The 15,942-nt window shown below is 42.8% G+C and overlaps 1 long non-coding RNA gene and 1 pseudogene across 2 annotated transcripts in view; both read right to left on the reverse strand.

Moving 5' to 3' along the window:
- LOC120095699 (uncharacterized) overlaps positions 1 to 15,942 on the reverse strand; it is a 38,675-nt gene that overhangs the window by 20,907 nt on the left and 1,826 nt on the right. Inside the window, exon 2 of one of the 2 annotated variants that reach the window (XR_010056201.1) lies at positions 15,425 to 15,513. This is a non-coding gene — a long non-coding RNA (uncharacterized LOC120095699). Of the gene's footprint in view, positions 1 to 15,424; positions 15,517 to 15,942 lie in introns of both variants that reach the window. The other variant, XR_005491487.2, reaches the window with a different exon arrangement.
- Rps7-ps3 (ribosomal protein S7, pseudogene 3) lies at positions 806 to 1,430 on the reverse strand (annotated as a pseudogene).

The raw sequence follows: 15,942 nt of genomic DNA on the forward strand, positions 1-15,942 counted from the left end.
AGTTATCAATGAGCAGCGTTTGTTGATTCCCCTTACTATGTTGTGAGCTCCCCTCCCCTACTTTGACTGACTGTCCTGGAATCATTTATAACTGTGTCTTCTTGGATGTGTTTAAGCTCTCTGGATTGACGTTTTCCTTCTAGAATCTTCTTTAGAGGTGGACTGTCAGATACTGTTGGCTTACAGGTGATTGTACTAGGCTCCTCCAGGGACCTAGCAATAGCTTACAGCATCAACTGCTGCCATTACCTGTCACCGCCAGGTGTCGCAAATAAAAGACTACTTGCCACCCTGATTGGCCCTCTCTTTTTCTCTTTCTTTGTTCCCATGTGTTTCCATCTGGACTGTCTCCCCCTTTCTGTCCTCCTCTGTCTCTGCTTCTCTGCCCTGTGACTCTGGCTCCAGTCTGTCTGCAGATTCTCCAGGTCCTCACTCTCCTCCCTTCCCTCACGTAAACCCCTCATTACCAGATCTGTTGCACGGTGTGATTTCCCAGGGAGCACCATGGCCTGGGGCCACCAGGTACCCCTCCCCCTGCTGTATTATATTTCATAACAGACACTGCTTAAATTTAGTCTATGGTGGGAATGCCTTCTTTTGCTGTCTATTACACTTGAACTTCTGAGACTTCAAAAGTCACTCCTAGTCTTACTGGACACAGTTGTCTGGACTGGCTTCTGTGGTCTTAGAGTTTGTAGAATATCTGTGTTCGGGTCTTTCTTCTTTCTTTCTCTCTTTCTCTCTCTCTTTCTTTCTTTCTTTCTTTCTTTCTTTCTTTCTTTCTTTCTTTCTTTCTTTCTTTCTTTCTTTCTTTCTTTCAATGACACTTTATTCAGTCATTTTCTTTACAACGGAAACTCTGGGAATTCAAAGTTAACATCTTTGCCTGTGAGCTTCTTGTACACACCAGAAAAAGTTTCGACCTTGTGCTCCACGTTGTTCTGCTGTGCTTTGTCTAAACGAACTTTCATGAGCCGGCTGCCGTCCAGTTTCACTCGGATCCTCTTACCCACAATTTCACTTGGGAGGAACAAAAATCCTCAAGGATGGCGTCGTGCACTGCTGTCAGAGTGTGGCTGCTGGGGCGCTTTTACTTATTTTTCCTACCGCTTTTCCGGGTTGGCTTGGGCAGAATCCTCCTCTGAGCAGTGAAGACTACGTGTTTCCCACTGAACTTTTTCTCTAATTCACGAGCTAGCCGGACTTGGATTTTCTGGAAAGATTTCAGCTGAGGAACTGGTACAAAAATTATGATGGCGTTCCGACCACCACCGACTTCGATTTCCTTTGCCGCGGGGATGTGGAGTTCCCGCAGCTGCACCTTCAGATCCGAGTTCATCCGCAGCTCGAGCAGCGCCTGAGAGATGCCAGACCCGAACTCGTCGGGCTCCTCACCATTGCTTCACCATCTTGGCGCTCGAGCTGAACATGGCTTCATCCTTACGTAGTGCTGGCTTAGAAAGAATTGTTCAGGCCTTTCTTGCTTTTAGAGTTTCCCTTGAGGGCTCAGGTACAATTCTGATAAGTCTACCTTTATGTGTTACTTGGTCTTTTTCCCTTGCAACTTTTAATATTTTTTCTTTCTTCTGTACATTTAGTATTTTGATTATTATGAGGTGTTCTATATGGTTCCCCTACCTTAATGGGCACTTTCTTCCTTAGATTGGGAATTTTTTCCTTCTATGATTTTGTTAAAAATATTTTCTGTGCCTCCTACCATTGTTTTTTCTGTTTTTTTCCCTATTATTAGTAGATATGGTCTTTTCATATTGTCCCAAACTTCATGGATGTTTTGTTTCTGAACTTTTGTTTTTAAGGATTTAACACTTTGACTATCGTGTTTTCAATGCCTGACATTATTTTTTTAAAAGATTATATATATATATATATATATATATATATATATATATATATATATATATATATATAGTAGCTGTCTTCAGACACCAGAAGAGGGCATCAGATCCCATTACAGATGGTTGTGAGCCACCATGTGGTTACTGGGATTTGAACTCAGGACCTTTGGAAGAGCAGCCAGTGCTCTTAACTACTGAGCCATCTCTCCAGCCCAATGCCTGGCATTTTTATTTCTATGAGCTTGATGAGTCTGTTGTAGGGAGTTCATGATAGTGTTCTGCTCTTCCTAGTATGCCTTGTATGCCTCCAGTAGGTAAGGAGTTGGGCTGAAACTAAGGGGAAATCATCGTATTGATCAGCTTTGTGCTGAAATCAGTACAGGAAAATCAGCCCAGGAAATCTGAGCAAGACTTCAGAAGGCAGCAAATCCAGTGATTTACTAGTGAACAGCAAAGTTCCTTGTGGTTTTTGTAAGCTGTTGAAGTTTCCTCAAACACTGTGTTCTAAGGTTTGTTTCATACCTTTAGCTATTATCTATCTCTTTCCAGAAACTTTCAAGCAGATTTTCTCCTTCCAGCCACTCCCTTCTAATTCATTCTCTACCAATCGACATCCTTCATGCAGTTTTTATGCATGATGGAAGTCATGATAGCAGCTATTTTTCACACTTTTCTCTTGTCAATAAGGTCACATGCTACCATTAACTGGTGATGTCAGGCCACGTTGCTGCTAAGGTATGTGTCGCTGTCGTACCTTCTGCCACAAGTGAAATTGGTAAAATGGGTCATTCTTCTATTAACTCACTTATACTTTCCAAAGTTCATGCAATTTAATTACCTTTTGCTTGTAGAGAGGAGAAGAGGCAGACCTGGAATGTGAAGGGGACTTTGTAGAGAGAGCTACAGTGGTTCTCAGCCTCTGGGTCATGACCCCCCAGAGAGGTCTCATATCAGATATCCTGCATATTAGATATTTATGTTACAATTCATAGCTGTAGCAAAAATTACAGTTACTAAGTAGCAATGATCATTTTATGGTTGAGGGGAATGTGATGGTTTGTATATGCTTGGGCCAGGGAGTGGCACTATTAGGCGGTGTGGCCTTGCTGGAGTAGATGTGTCACTGTGGGTGTGGGCTTAAGACCCTCACCCTAGCTTCCTGGAAGTGAATCTTCCACTAATAGCCTTTCAGATGAAGATGTTAAACTCTCAGCTCCTCCTGCACCATGCCTGCCTGGAAGCTGCCTTGATGATGATGGACTGAACCTCTGAACCTGTAAGCCAGCCCCTTGGTCATGGTGTCTGATCACAGCAGTAAAACCCAAACTAAGATGGGGCGGGTATTACCACAGCATGAGGAACTGTATTAAAGGGTTGCAGCATTTAGTAAGGTTGAGAACTACTGTTTTAGAAGTTAATAGATTTGAGGGAAATATAAATTTTGTCATTAACCAAAATAATTAAATAATACAATTCTTGATCATCTTGGCAAGAAAAACATCTGAGATGATGAATTGGGAAATATTTGGAACAGAGTAATAAACATGGTAGTGTTTATAATTTGAGGCGCAGATTTACAGAATTTGTGAAGGAACAAGGGTCTTCAGTTGTAAGAAGAAAACAGCAGTGCACACGGGCAGTTCATGGAGTAGGAGGAAATACGTCTGGCCATGAACCTCAGAAGGGTTTAGGATCAAAACTATCTGAGGAGTTCTTTTAATTCAATAGCAGGAAGTCCCAAGTAGTCCAATTTGTGAAACAAGTTTCAAATATGATACACAAATGATGAACAGGCATCTGAGAAGCCCTCGGCCTCGCTAATTATTAGGAATCATGCACGGAAGCCACATGGGGACATGGCCTGAGACACATCTGGATGCTTATCATGAGAAAGAAGGAAACAGAAAGGAGAAAGACAAGAGTTTGGGAAGATGTGAAGAAATGAAGCACCCATTCACGGGGGAAACAACGGTGACTCAGGAAAACGGTACAGCAATTCTTCAAAAATTGTAAAAATACAATGACTCAGCAGTTCCTCCCCTAGGCAGAAGTCAAGAGTCTGGGAGAGACACACATTCCAAAAGGAAGTCAAGTTTCTAGGAGAGACACATTCCAGAAGGAAGTCAAGAGTCTAGGAGAGACACACACTCACCGCAATATTAGTCATGGTAGCCTACGGAAACAAAATCACTGTCCATCAAAAGACAGTGGATAAAAATGGCCACATGCCTGCCACAGTATTGCTAGTCCTTTATAACGGAAATCTTTGAAAATATGGGATTTTTCCCCCTGAGACAGGGTTTCTCGTTCAGTGCTGTCTCCATACTCATACAACTGTGGAGAATCTTGAATTTCTGATCCGTCTGCTTCCCGAGCTCTGGGATGACAGGTGTGTATCACCAAGCACAACTTCTGTGATGCTTTGGCCCCAAGCAAGCACTCTAAGACAGGTCTCCAGCACTCAGGAGGCAGAGGGAGGAGGATCTCTGAGTTTGAGGCCAATCTGGTCAATGGAGAGAGTTCCAGGGTAGCCAGGGCTACATGGAGAAACTGTGACTCTAGCCCCTCCCCCCAACCGAAACCAAAACCCAAAAACAAAGGAAACCAACATTCTCCACTCCCAGTCCCCCAGTCTCGCTGTATATTCCTGGCTAACATGGTACTTAAATGTAGACCAGGCTAGACGTAAACTCACAAGAGATTATCTTCTTCCTGCCTCTGTCTCCTGAGTGGGATTAAAGTTGTGCGCCATCTCGCTGACGTGGAAGGTCTTTTTGAGACAGTTTTCTGCCCCATTTTCTTCAAGCATGGACTTTTAAAAACTTATTTTAGTGTCAGACTCCCTGTTTCGAGGAAAATCATGGGTAGTAGACCTTCAGTTTCTGACAGTAGCTTTGGTAAGCAAGCCAGGCGCCAGAAACCAAGCCCCTCGGGTGCCAACGAGTCTCTTCGTTTTCACTGGGAGGATCACAGCTTGCAGAAGTTACCCCAAAGGTTTCTTTTTCTTTTTTTTTTTTTTCCAGTTACTACTGTACTTTATTGTGTTCAACCAAATCACCATGTTACAAAAATAGCAAGCTGCCATAGTAAAAAATAAGGCTCCTCTATCCAGCACCAGATAGCATCATTTTACTTTCAAGCCTAGAAATTGCACACTTGTATATAAACCAACTGAAGATGAGGATTGAGAGTTCATCTTGGTGGACTTTTCCTTTGATGAATATGAAGTGTCCTTTCTTATCTTTTTTGATGACTTTTAATTGAAAATTGATTTTATTTGATATTAGAATGGCTACTCCAGCTTGCTTCTTCTGACCATTTGCTTGGAAAGTTGTTTTCCAGCCTTTCACTCTGAGGTAGTGTCTGTTTTTGTCTCTGAGGTGTGTTTCCTGTAGGCAGCAGAATGCAGGATCCTCATTGCGTATCCAGTTTGTTAATCTATGTCTTTTTATTGGGGAGTTGAGGCCATTGATGTTGAGAGATATTAAGGAATAGTGATTATTGCTTCCTGTTATATTCATATTTGGATGTGAGGTTATGTTTGTGTGCTTTTCTTCTCTTTGTTTTGTTGCCAAGATGATTAGTTTCTTGCTTCTTCTAGGGTATAGCTTGCCTCCTTATGTTGGGCTTTACCATTTATTATCCTTTGTAGTGCTGGATTTGTAGAAAGGTATTATGTAAATTTGGTTTTGTCATGGAATATCTTGGTTTCTCCATCTATGTTAATTGAGAGTTTTGCAGGATACAGTAACCTGGGCTGTCATTTGTGTTCTCTTAGGGTCTGTATGACATCTGTCCATCTGATCTTCTGGCCTTCATAGTTTCTGGCGAAAAGTCTGGTGTGATTCTGATAGGTCTGCCTACCCCAAAGGTTTCTTGAGTAGCTCAGCACTGAGTCAGTGAGGGGAAACTGAAGAACGATGTGTGCAAGGCAGGAGACAAGATCTATGAATACACCGATTATGCCGGAGAGATCTCTGCAGAGACAAGGCAAGAAAGCCGAGAAGCACAGCAGAGATGGAAAGCCTCTCCAAGCTGGCCCTCCTTCCTCCCAAATACAGCTGCCCTGGAGAGAGACACAATGTAGCAGCAGACCAGGCCCAGGAGCAGTGATCAGAGGGAGTTACCAGGAAAGGGCCTGCAACCTCTGCTCTCCTGCACACTAAAACTCCAAGAACACCCAGGCGGCAGAAATCAGCCTGCCAGAGCTGAGGTAACCCGCGAACTGTGCTCTTCAGCTAGGCATAGCTTTGAGCAATTCATCACTTTTCTCTCTTATTTTCTGACTTAGTTTCGGGTCTGGCATGTTACGTGGTTTTGCTCTTGTCAGTACATCCCTTGATTAGGTTTCAGGACTGTGTTATGTTTCTTCACACGGCTTACCAGAAGGGGTTTTGTTTTAAATTGAAAATAGTTTTTTTCATACAATATATTCCGAGTATATTTTCCTCTTCTCATTAGAATACAAACAGGCATCTAAAAAATAAGATTAAAAAAAAAAAAAAAGAAACAAATGCTGGGGCCAGCCCTAGCAGTTGTTCTTTCTTGTTTGGTTCTTGAGGTGGTGGATGGGGAAGATCATTGGTGGAGGTGAGACTTGGTCTTTTGAGGTATTGAGAGTTGCTGTATAATAATAATAAAATGTTTACTTGTCTTGAGTCTAAGTCGCTATGCTGGGGTAGCTGACCTGCCTGTCTGAGTTCCTCTGAGGTGAGAAACAGTTTAGTACCTCATCAGAGAACGGCAGGGGATTATGTGAAGATTTATTGCTGGTGCTCCTTTCTCTGGTGAGTCCGCCAGAAACCTTTTTGGATAAACCGGTTAATTCTTTGTGAACCAGAGAGGAAGGAAAGGAGAAGAATATATCTTCTTAGACAAAGAGTCCTTTAGAAAATTACCTCAGAGATAAAATGTTACATAGAATGGGAGTTACAGAAGGATGTTGATATTAAGTACAAAGCAGTGTTTCATTATAATATCCTCATTAAAAGTTCAAAGCAATGTTTTTACATGGCCTTGCCTTATCAGAGTGCACATCTTTGTCTTTATCCTTGGACCTAAAAGTTTTTCCTTGAACACAAAATTGTCCCTCTATTTCTCTTTTTAGTGTGATTATGAAAGCTCATTGTATTTCTTACTATGCAGCTGGTGATGGTTTGCACAGGCTTGGCCCAGGGGGTGGCACTATGTGGAGGTTTGGCCTTGTTGGAGTAGGCATGTCACTGTAGGTGTGGGCTTTAAGACCCTCATCCTAGCTGCCTGGAAGCCAGTATTCTGCTAGCAACCTTCAGATGAAGAAGTAGAAACTGAGCTCCTCCTGCACCATGCCTGCCTGGATGTTGCCATGTCCCCACCTTGATGATACTGGAGTGAACCTCTGAACCTTTAAGCCAGCCCCAATTCAATGTTGTCCTTATAAGAGTTTTTGGTCATGGTGTCTGTTCCCAGCCGTAAAACCCTAAGACAGAAGTCTTTACTTACTATTCTGAGGAGTGGGCACATTCTAGTCTTGATTCTAACTTAATTACATCTTTCTAGCAGCTAAGACCATCTCTTAAAACTTCTTAAAATTATTTGAATCAAATCAGGAATTCTATAGAATTATTATCTATTTGTCTATACAGCATCACTACAAGATAGTATATCTTGATTGTTCTGTAGAGATCTGCTCAAAAGGGTGGGCTAATACCTAGTGGTAGTTATATATTTAATGAAAATAGAGGCATATTAATAGCAGGAATCTTTCCTAAAATGAATTTTTCATGGGCCTTATCTATTAGAGCAAATCCATTGTGGATTTTAATCCAAGGTGGGCTCATCTCAGGAAAATTACCTGATAGCTATTAGCTTCTCCTATGATGGCTCCTCACAAACAAACACACCAGGATAGGACAGAACCAACAAACAGAAGAAAAAGAGCTGAAGAAAAACCACATTTAGACACAGATACACACGAACAAGGACTCACAAAACTCCTATAAAATACAGCACTGGAAACCATAAAATAAATAGAAAAGACATGTATCAGGGTGAGAGGAGCCCGGACAAAGCATTATGAGACCAGGAGCCTCTAAAAATACCATTGAGTTCATGTTGGCCTCCGCTGCTGGTCATGGGGACTTCCCCTAAGTGTGGTTTGTGTATCCAGTGAGACTCCACTTGAGAAAACTGGTTTTTCCTAAGTGTCTGCTCTGCCTCATTTCGTCTTCTCTTTATTTATGTCTTCCTTGTTCCTTGTTCTCACATTTTTACCCTCTCCTTGTTTTACTTAATTATAATATCCCATAGCTTTAAGGATCTCTAACATCTGTGGACCCTAACAGTATCCGGACTTCTACTAGCTACTTTAACTACCTTAATCTTTTTTTTTTTTTAAGTTGATGGAGTACTTAGTCTTTACCCTTATCTACCCTATTTCTCTCCCAATCCTAACCTTATTCACTGAGATCTGGGCACACTCTGACCTAAACAAAAAGCCTTTGTCGTTTGTCCTCCAAAAGTTATTGAAGCTAAGGTTACTAACTGGCATGATAATCTGATGGAGGTAATACCAAGCGTGTGAGTTTGCTCTCATGATAGTCTGATGGAGGTAATACCAAGCACGTGAGTTTGCTCTCACAGGTGAAACCTTAGTCAGAGAATAAAAGTGTTTACAACAGGCACCCGATACTTCTGGATTGAGGAACTATTTTATTATTTCTTATTTTTTTATTATTTCTTATTATTTATTATTTTTTTAAGAAGGTTTAAAAGTTATTTGTGTGCGTGTGCCTCTGTGTGTGTGTGTGTGTGTGTGTGTGTGTGTGTGTGTGTGTGTGTGTGTGTGCGTGCTTGCATAGGGGTTCAGATACCCACAGAGGCCATGGATTTCAGATCCAGTAGAGCTGGAGTTAACGGGCAGTTGTGAATCACCCAACATGGGTACTGGGGATTGAACTCAAGTGACCTGGAAGAGCAAACTCTTAACTGCTGACAGATCTCTCCACGGCCATGAAGAACTATTTTTGAACTACATATTTGACTCTAGCACATCCGGTCTCATGTGAACATTGAAAATACTTAAATATAGCTGAAAAAAAAAAGCAAAGATATAATGCCAGAAGTTTAAATCCTACTATAGTAACATAAGGAAAAAAAAAGAGACAACATAACACCTCCAAAAGTTATTAATTCTATAGTACAGAAGGAATTAATTATTCTTGCTAGCCTGTATAAAAGACACACAATTCAGGTATTTTATTTACAAGTTGTAAGCATAAACTTGTGGGCATGTATTAGAGCTATTATCTTTTATTTATTTTTTTTAAAGATTATTTATTTATTATATGTAAGTACACTGTAGCTGTCTTCAGACCCACCAGAAGAGGGCATCGGATCCTATTACAGATGGTTGTGAGCCACCATGTGGTTGCTGGGATTTGAACTCAGGACCTCCGGAAGAGCAGTCAGTGCTCTTAACCACTGAGCCATCTCTCCAGCCCTGTATTGGAGCTATTCTAACTGACATCCCAGCCATATGTGCCTTGTCACTTGCTGTTTTTCCTGGCCTTGTGTTTATGGTCCATCTCTGCTAATGGCAGCCTCCTCCTCCCTCCATTGCTGTTCTTCTCCACCGGCCTCTTCTCAGACTTCTCGCTCGATCCTCAAGTCCCACCTCTCTTTCCCTACTGCCTAATCATAGGCTCTATCTAGCCTTTTATTAACCAGTTAACTTTAACTTAGTGAGCAAGGTTTAATATAACATCACTTGGTGTATGTGAGGCTACACGTACTCCTCCTTGTAGGAGCAACCAGATCTTGGGGGCCAGAATTTAGCATTTGATACATAGCAGCGTCAGACCAACCCCCAACACTATAGTAATGGGCGAATGGGTGAATATGAGATAGATGAAGTCCCAGACTTCAAAAAGCTCAAAAGAATGATTATAAATATGTTTGAAGAAGTCAAAGAAGAAAATAAGATCGTGAGCAAGAATGGAAAACAGGGGGCTGGAGAGATGGCTCAGTGGTTAGAGCACTGACTGCTCTTCCTGAGGTCCTGAGTTCAAATCCCAGCAACCACATGGTGGCTCGCAACCATCTGTAATGGGATCTGATGCCCTCTTCTGGTGCATGTCTGAAGACAGCTATAGTGTACTCATATACATAAAATAAATAAATCTTTAAAAAAAAAAGAATGGAAAACAGCTGCATAAAATAAGGAAGGTTATGCAAGATAGAAAAGAACACTAAACAAAGACGGAAATTGAAGAAAATCAATCTGAGAGGTTGAAATGAGAAAGTAGAAAAGAAAGCTCTGTGGGAAGGACAGAGTACATGATCTTGAAGGAAAGGTCGAAGGACTGGAACAATCAAGGACAGAGATGGAGTAGTAAGAAGGTCCCTGTATTGGTCAGGGTTCTTTAGATTGATGGAGCAGATCATATGTATGTACATATATAAGTATATATCTCTATATCTATCTATCTACCTACCTACCTACCTACCTACCTACCTACCTACCTACCTACCTATCTATCTAAATCTATATCTGCGATTTGAAGTAGCTCATAGGCTGTGTTCTGCCTCTTCCTACAGTGGCTCTCTGACAGAAAGTCCAAGAATCTGGTTCAGTCCATGAGGCCGAATATCTTAGCTGGATGTCTGTCTGTGTCAGAATCCTGAGGAAGACTCTAATAACCAGTGAAGGGATGTGTCGGCAGCAGCATAGATGAGTTCGTCATCACGAGTGAGGCCCAGCAGGCAAAAGCTTCATTCTTCCCTGTCCTTTTATATGGGCTGCCTGCCACCTGATGATGTGAGACAGACTTAGGGCGGGTCTTCCCATCCCACCTAATCCAATTAGGAAAACCCCCAAAGCTGTGCTTAGATGTTTGGATCTAGCTGGTTCTGGATGTAGGCAAGTTAGCAAAGAATAGCCAACACAAGTACACTCCCTGCCAATTCGATGGGCAACCACAACTTTCTCTTCTTTGATTGGATATTTATTTACACTTCTTTTTTTTTTTAATTTTTATTTATTTGAGTACACACTAGCTGTCTTCAGATACACCAGAAGAGGGCAGACCATTACAGATGGTTGTAAGCCACCATGTGGTTGCTGGGAATTGAACTCAGGTCCTCTGGAAGAGCAGTCAGTGCTCTTAACCACTGAACCTTGTCTCCAGCCCTTATTTACACTTCTAATGTTATACCCTTTCCAGGTTTCCTCTCCGGAAATCCCCTATCCTCTCCCTTCTCTCCCTGTTTCTATGAGAGTGCTCCCCCACCCCCACCTCCCTTTCTATCTCCCGCCTGACATTCCCCTACACTGGTGCGTTGAGCCTTCATAGGACCAAGGGCCTCCCTCTCCTCCCATTGATGCCCGACAAGGCCATCCTCTGCTACATATGTGACTAGAGCCATAGGTCCATCCCTGTGTACTCTTGGGATGGTGGTTTAGTCCCTGGGAGCTCTGGGGTGTCTGGTTGGTTGGTATTGTTGCTCTTCCTATAGGGCTGCAAACCCCTTCAGTTCCTCCAGACCTTTCTTAACTCCTCCATTGGGGGCCCCATGCTCAGTCCAATGGTTGGCTGTGAGCATCCGGCTCTGTATTTGTCAGGCTCTGGCAGATCCTCTCAGGAGACAGCAATTTCAGGCTCCTGTCAGCAGTCACTTCTTGGCATCTACAATACTGTCTGGGTTTGCTGACTGTATATGAGCTGGATCCCCAGGTGGGACAGTCTCTGGATGGCCTTTCCTTCAGGCTCTGCTCCACACTTCGTCTATGCATTTCCTCCCGTGAGTATTTTGTTCCCCTTCTAAGAAGGACTGAAGGATCCACACTTTGGTCTTCCTTCTTTTTGAGCTTCATGTGGTCTGTAAATTGTGTCTTGGGTATTCCAAGATCTTGGGCTATTATCCATTTACCAGTGAATGCATACCATGTGTGTTCTTACTGGTTGGGTTACCTCACTCAGGATGATATTTTCAAGTTCCCTCCATTTGCCTACGAATTTCATAAACTCGTTGTTTTTGATAGCTGAGTAATATTCCATTGTGTAGATGTACCACATTTTCTGTATCCATTCCTCTGTTGAAGGGCATCTGGGTTCTTTCCAGTTTCTGGCTATTATAAATAAGGCTGCGATGAACATAGTGGAGCACGTGTCTCTTTTATATGTTGAGGCATCTTTTGGGTATATGCCCAAGAGAGGTATAGCTGGATCCTCAGGCAGTTCAATGTCCAATTTTCTGAGGAACCTCCAGACTGATTTCCAGAATGGTTTTACCAGTCTGCAATCCCACCAACAATGGAGGAGTGTTCCTCTTTCTCCACATCCTTGACAGCATCTGCTGTCACCTGAGTTTTTGATCTTGGTCATTCTGACTGGTGTGAGGTGGAATTTCAGGGTTGTTTTGTGTTGAGGTAGAGAACGTTTTCACTCAGTGCAGGTGTGCTGGAGCCTTGTGCTCCAGTTGTTTCTCTGTCATCTGCTTTCATGCTATCCCCTTGGTGGGTTGCTACCACTCCTGACACACACATGGGCCATTCTATTGCGGCACCATAGCACACAAGCCCCAGGCACTTTACAGCCCAGCCCAGCTTCCAGAACTGAGACAGGTTGCCCACTGGGAACTTTGTTCACATCCCCTGTAGCCAGGTAAATCAAAGCTCTAAAAACTTGTAGTCTAACAATCAGATTCATATGTTAAATTCTCAATGCACAATACATCTACACAACAACCAATTGATAAGGGTACAAACCGCCCACCTAGATAAGATAAATTTGCCTACAGAAATCCATCCCAGATGTTTCGGCTATTCAGGACCACCCGGGTCTGGGTCATCCTCAGTCTCCATCTTGATTCTCCCTCCTTCTTCTCTCCCTCCCTACAAAAACTTTGTCCCTGCCTTATTCTTTTACTGTCCAATCATGGCCTTGATCTAACTTGTGCCAGCCCTCACCTACATAATGACATCAACCTACAGTTTTGATTTGCATTCCCCTGATGACTAAGGATGTTGAACCTTTCTTTAGGTGCTTCTCAGCCATTCGGTATTCCTCAGTTGAGAGTTCTTTGTTTAGCTCTGTGCCCCATTTTTTATTAGGGTGATTTGATTCTCTGTGGTCTTCTTGAGTTCTTTGTATATATTGGATATTAGCCCTCTATCAGATGTAGGACTGGTAAAGATTTTTTTCCCAATCAGTTGGTTACCATTTTGTCCTATTGACAATGTTCTTTGCCTTACAGAGGCTTTGCAGTTTTATGAGGTCCCATTTGTCTATTGTTGACCTTAGAGCATACGCCATTGGTGCAATCACAACTTCTTATGTCATGCTTAATTTCCAAAGTCAACTTCTCCAGAGGCTCATGCACAGGCAAGTGCACCCGGATACACACACACACCTTGCTGAGAACTCTGTAAGAGGACATTAGACTAGGCAATGAGAGTATTCTTACCCTTTCCCCTCCCCTGCAAGCTCACATCAGGAAAACCAGCCCTGTGAACTTATCAGACACATCAGACTGAGGAAAGAGTACAATATGTGTACACAGCACAGAGTAAATTAGGACAGGGCACAACCTGATCTCATTATACACCCTCAAGTGCTACCAGCCATTTGCAAGCGTTGTGCAGTAACTACAAAGAACCGTAAAAGGACAGAGGTGTCACCTACATTCCTGGAAAAAATCACACATTCCCAGAGCAGACATGAGTTTTCAACCCCATTAGCCTATTCCTCTCCCTCATTTCTTTAACCGTATGTCTATAACCCAAAAAGGACTCATAAGTGGTTTGCAAACTTATTCCCAATTTCTCCTATTTTTCTCATTCTCTTCCTCTTCTTTCCTTCCTTTCTTTCTTCTTTCCTTCCTTCATTTCTTCCTTCTTTGCTTTTTTTGAGGCAATTCCTCATGAAGTTCTGGCTAGTCTTGAATTTTCTATATAGATAAGGTGTTGAGGCCAGGCTGTTCCCTGCTCTAAATTACTTGATACAGTATAACTTGTTTTTCAGACTGCTTTGATTTAAGAAACTCCATTCTACAAGCATATTTTGATTCTATTTTGAGGATAGTACCATCTGGCCACCTCTACCCCTATAGCAGACTAATAAATTATTTATTCCCAGGAATATAAAGGATATCATCCTATAAATTTACTGGGATTAATTTGGGGCTGTAAAGACACATGGCCATGTTAAAATCATGTCAGGAAAAAACAAGATCCGAGAACTTACTGGTCGCACCGGACCAAGGGATATAACTCCCTCACCTGAATCCGATAAAGAAGTAAATACCTAGTACCAAAATGGCAATGGGTCCCCCAAACCTGTTAGAGCATCCAGCGTGAGCATCCAGAACCAACCGGAAGAGTACACTCAACTGCCCCAGGAGGTTTCAGCTCAGGGTTCCTGCTGTTGACGCAGTCTTCTTGGCTTGCCATCCGTGTGTCCTCCTGTCTGTCTGCCTGCCTAGGCCTGCATCCCTCCATATGGCTGTTCACTGATCTGGAGTGATCTGCCTTCGGTTCATCTCCAGGTTACAGCCCTGCTCTTTCCCTGTAGTCTGACTGTGCACCTCCAGCCCAGTCAGGTCTGTTACCAATACAGAAACTCCGTTGTACTCTGAAAGGACTAGAGTCTGCACAGGACACTCCAAGACCAAATTCTCAGTACAAAGGACATTTATTTGCCCCATATGGACAAAGGGTATGGAATGAGAGACAAAGTGGGTACAGAAGATGAGGAGAAGGGAAAAGAAACAAGAGAGGTGGGGAAGGAATGTTTGCCAAGGGAAAAAGCACTGTCTCTGGATATAGAGAAGACAGATGTGGCCTGTAAGCAAATGTGGGTTTATAAAGAAAAAAGAGGAAATGCACCTCTTAATTTTAACTGGGCATGTTAATTAGGTGAGCCATAGGGAGCTTCCGATCGTCTGGACTTCAAAACTTAAATAGTTGGACCTTGGTAGTCAGCCTCAGGAGGAGGAAGTGGATAAGTAAGGAATTAGACTTCCGTGGCTAGATTTAGGAACGTAATCTAATGGCTTTCAACAATGAGGAAGGAAGCGGGAAGGGCAGGGCCTGACAGAGCCATGTCTGCCACGCTGGGGCTTGCTACAGCCTTTTGCTTTGGTTTCTCAGGCTTCTTTGAAAGTCTTTGATACTGTTGCCTCCTTAATGAAGGAGCCACATCTGTAGTCATTCTGTCTGTCTGTCTAGTAATATATGATGTGCAATACATGATCTGAGTTAATATTAGTTGTGGATTGATGTCTATATGTGGGTGAGGGCAGGCACAGATAAGGCAAGGCTTGTGATTGGGCAGTGAAAAAGAAGGCGGGGTCAGAGTTTTTGAAAGGCGGAGAGAGGGGAGAAGAGGAAAAGGAGAGAAGATGGAGGAGGAGAATGACCTTTAAATAGCCACAGGTAGCTATGAATATCTAATAGGGGATGGATTATTGCAGGACAAGTCGTCTTATCTAGGCGGGCAGTTTATATGAATATCAATTGTCTCTGAGTTTATCGTGTGGACGTTTTGCGGAGTGGGAATTTGCTGATAGAAATCTGATCGATACATTACCGGGTAGCTGGGAATATGAACGGAGTCCACAGCAAGAGAGCCTCGAGATAGGCAGGCACTGCGTGGGGCGAGCCATGGAGGTGGAGAGACTGCTGGGAACAGAGAGTAGCAAGAGGTAGTGTGGCATGGTGCCTAGTGCACCGCATCAGATTTTTAATATTCACTACTACAATTAGTAATTAAGAATAGAGTAAAGATCTGTGTTTGAGTCGATTAGGGCTATCGAGGAAAGCGGACGTCACTTGTACACTGCTACTGAAATCACTGTACCTCTTGAATTTGCTCCTTAACAAATTCTGACAATGATATTTACCCATGTTCCTGACATAACACACGTATTGAAAGACCCAGCTTAGCAGCACTAACGCCATTTTGCAAGGCTGTACTTAAGATGACTGGTTCAGAGAAAGGTTAAAACACTGAGTACAAAGCGGCTGCCAAGCAGGATGTGTTTGGTTGAAGGCCTGGCAACAGGACGACTGCGGTTGAGCACCTGACAATGAAAAAAGCCCCGGGAG

Source organism: Rattus norvegicus, chromosome 11, assembly GCF_036323735.1.
Source record: "Rattus norvegicus strain BN/NHsdMcwi chromosome 11, GRCr8, whole genome shotgun sequence".
Taxonomy (NCBI): Eukaryota; Metazoa; Chordata; class Mammalia; order Rodentia; family Muridae; genus Rattus; species Rattus norvegicus.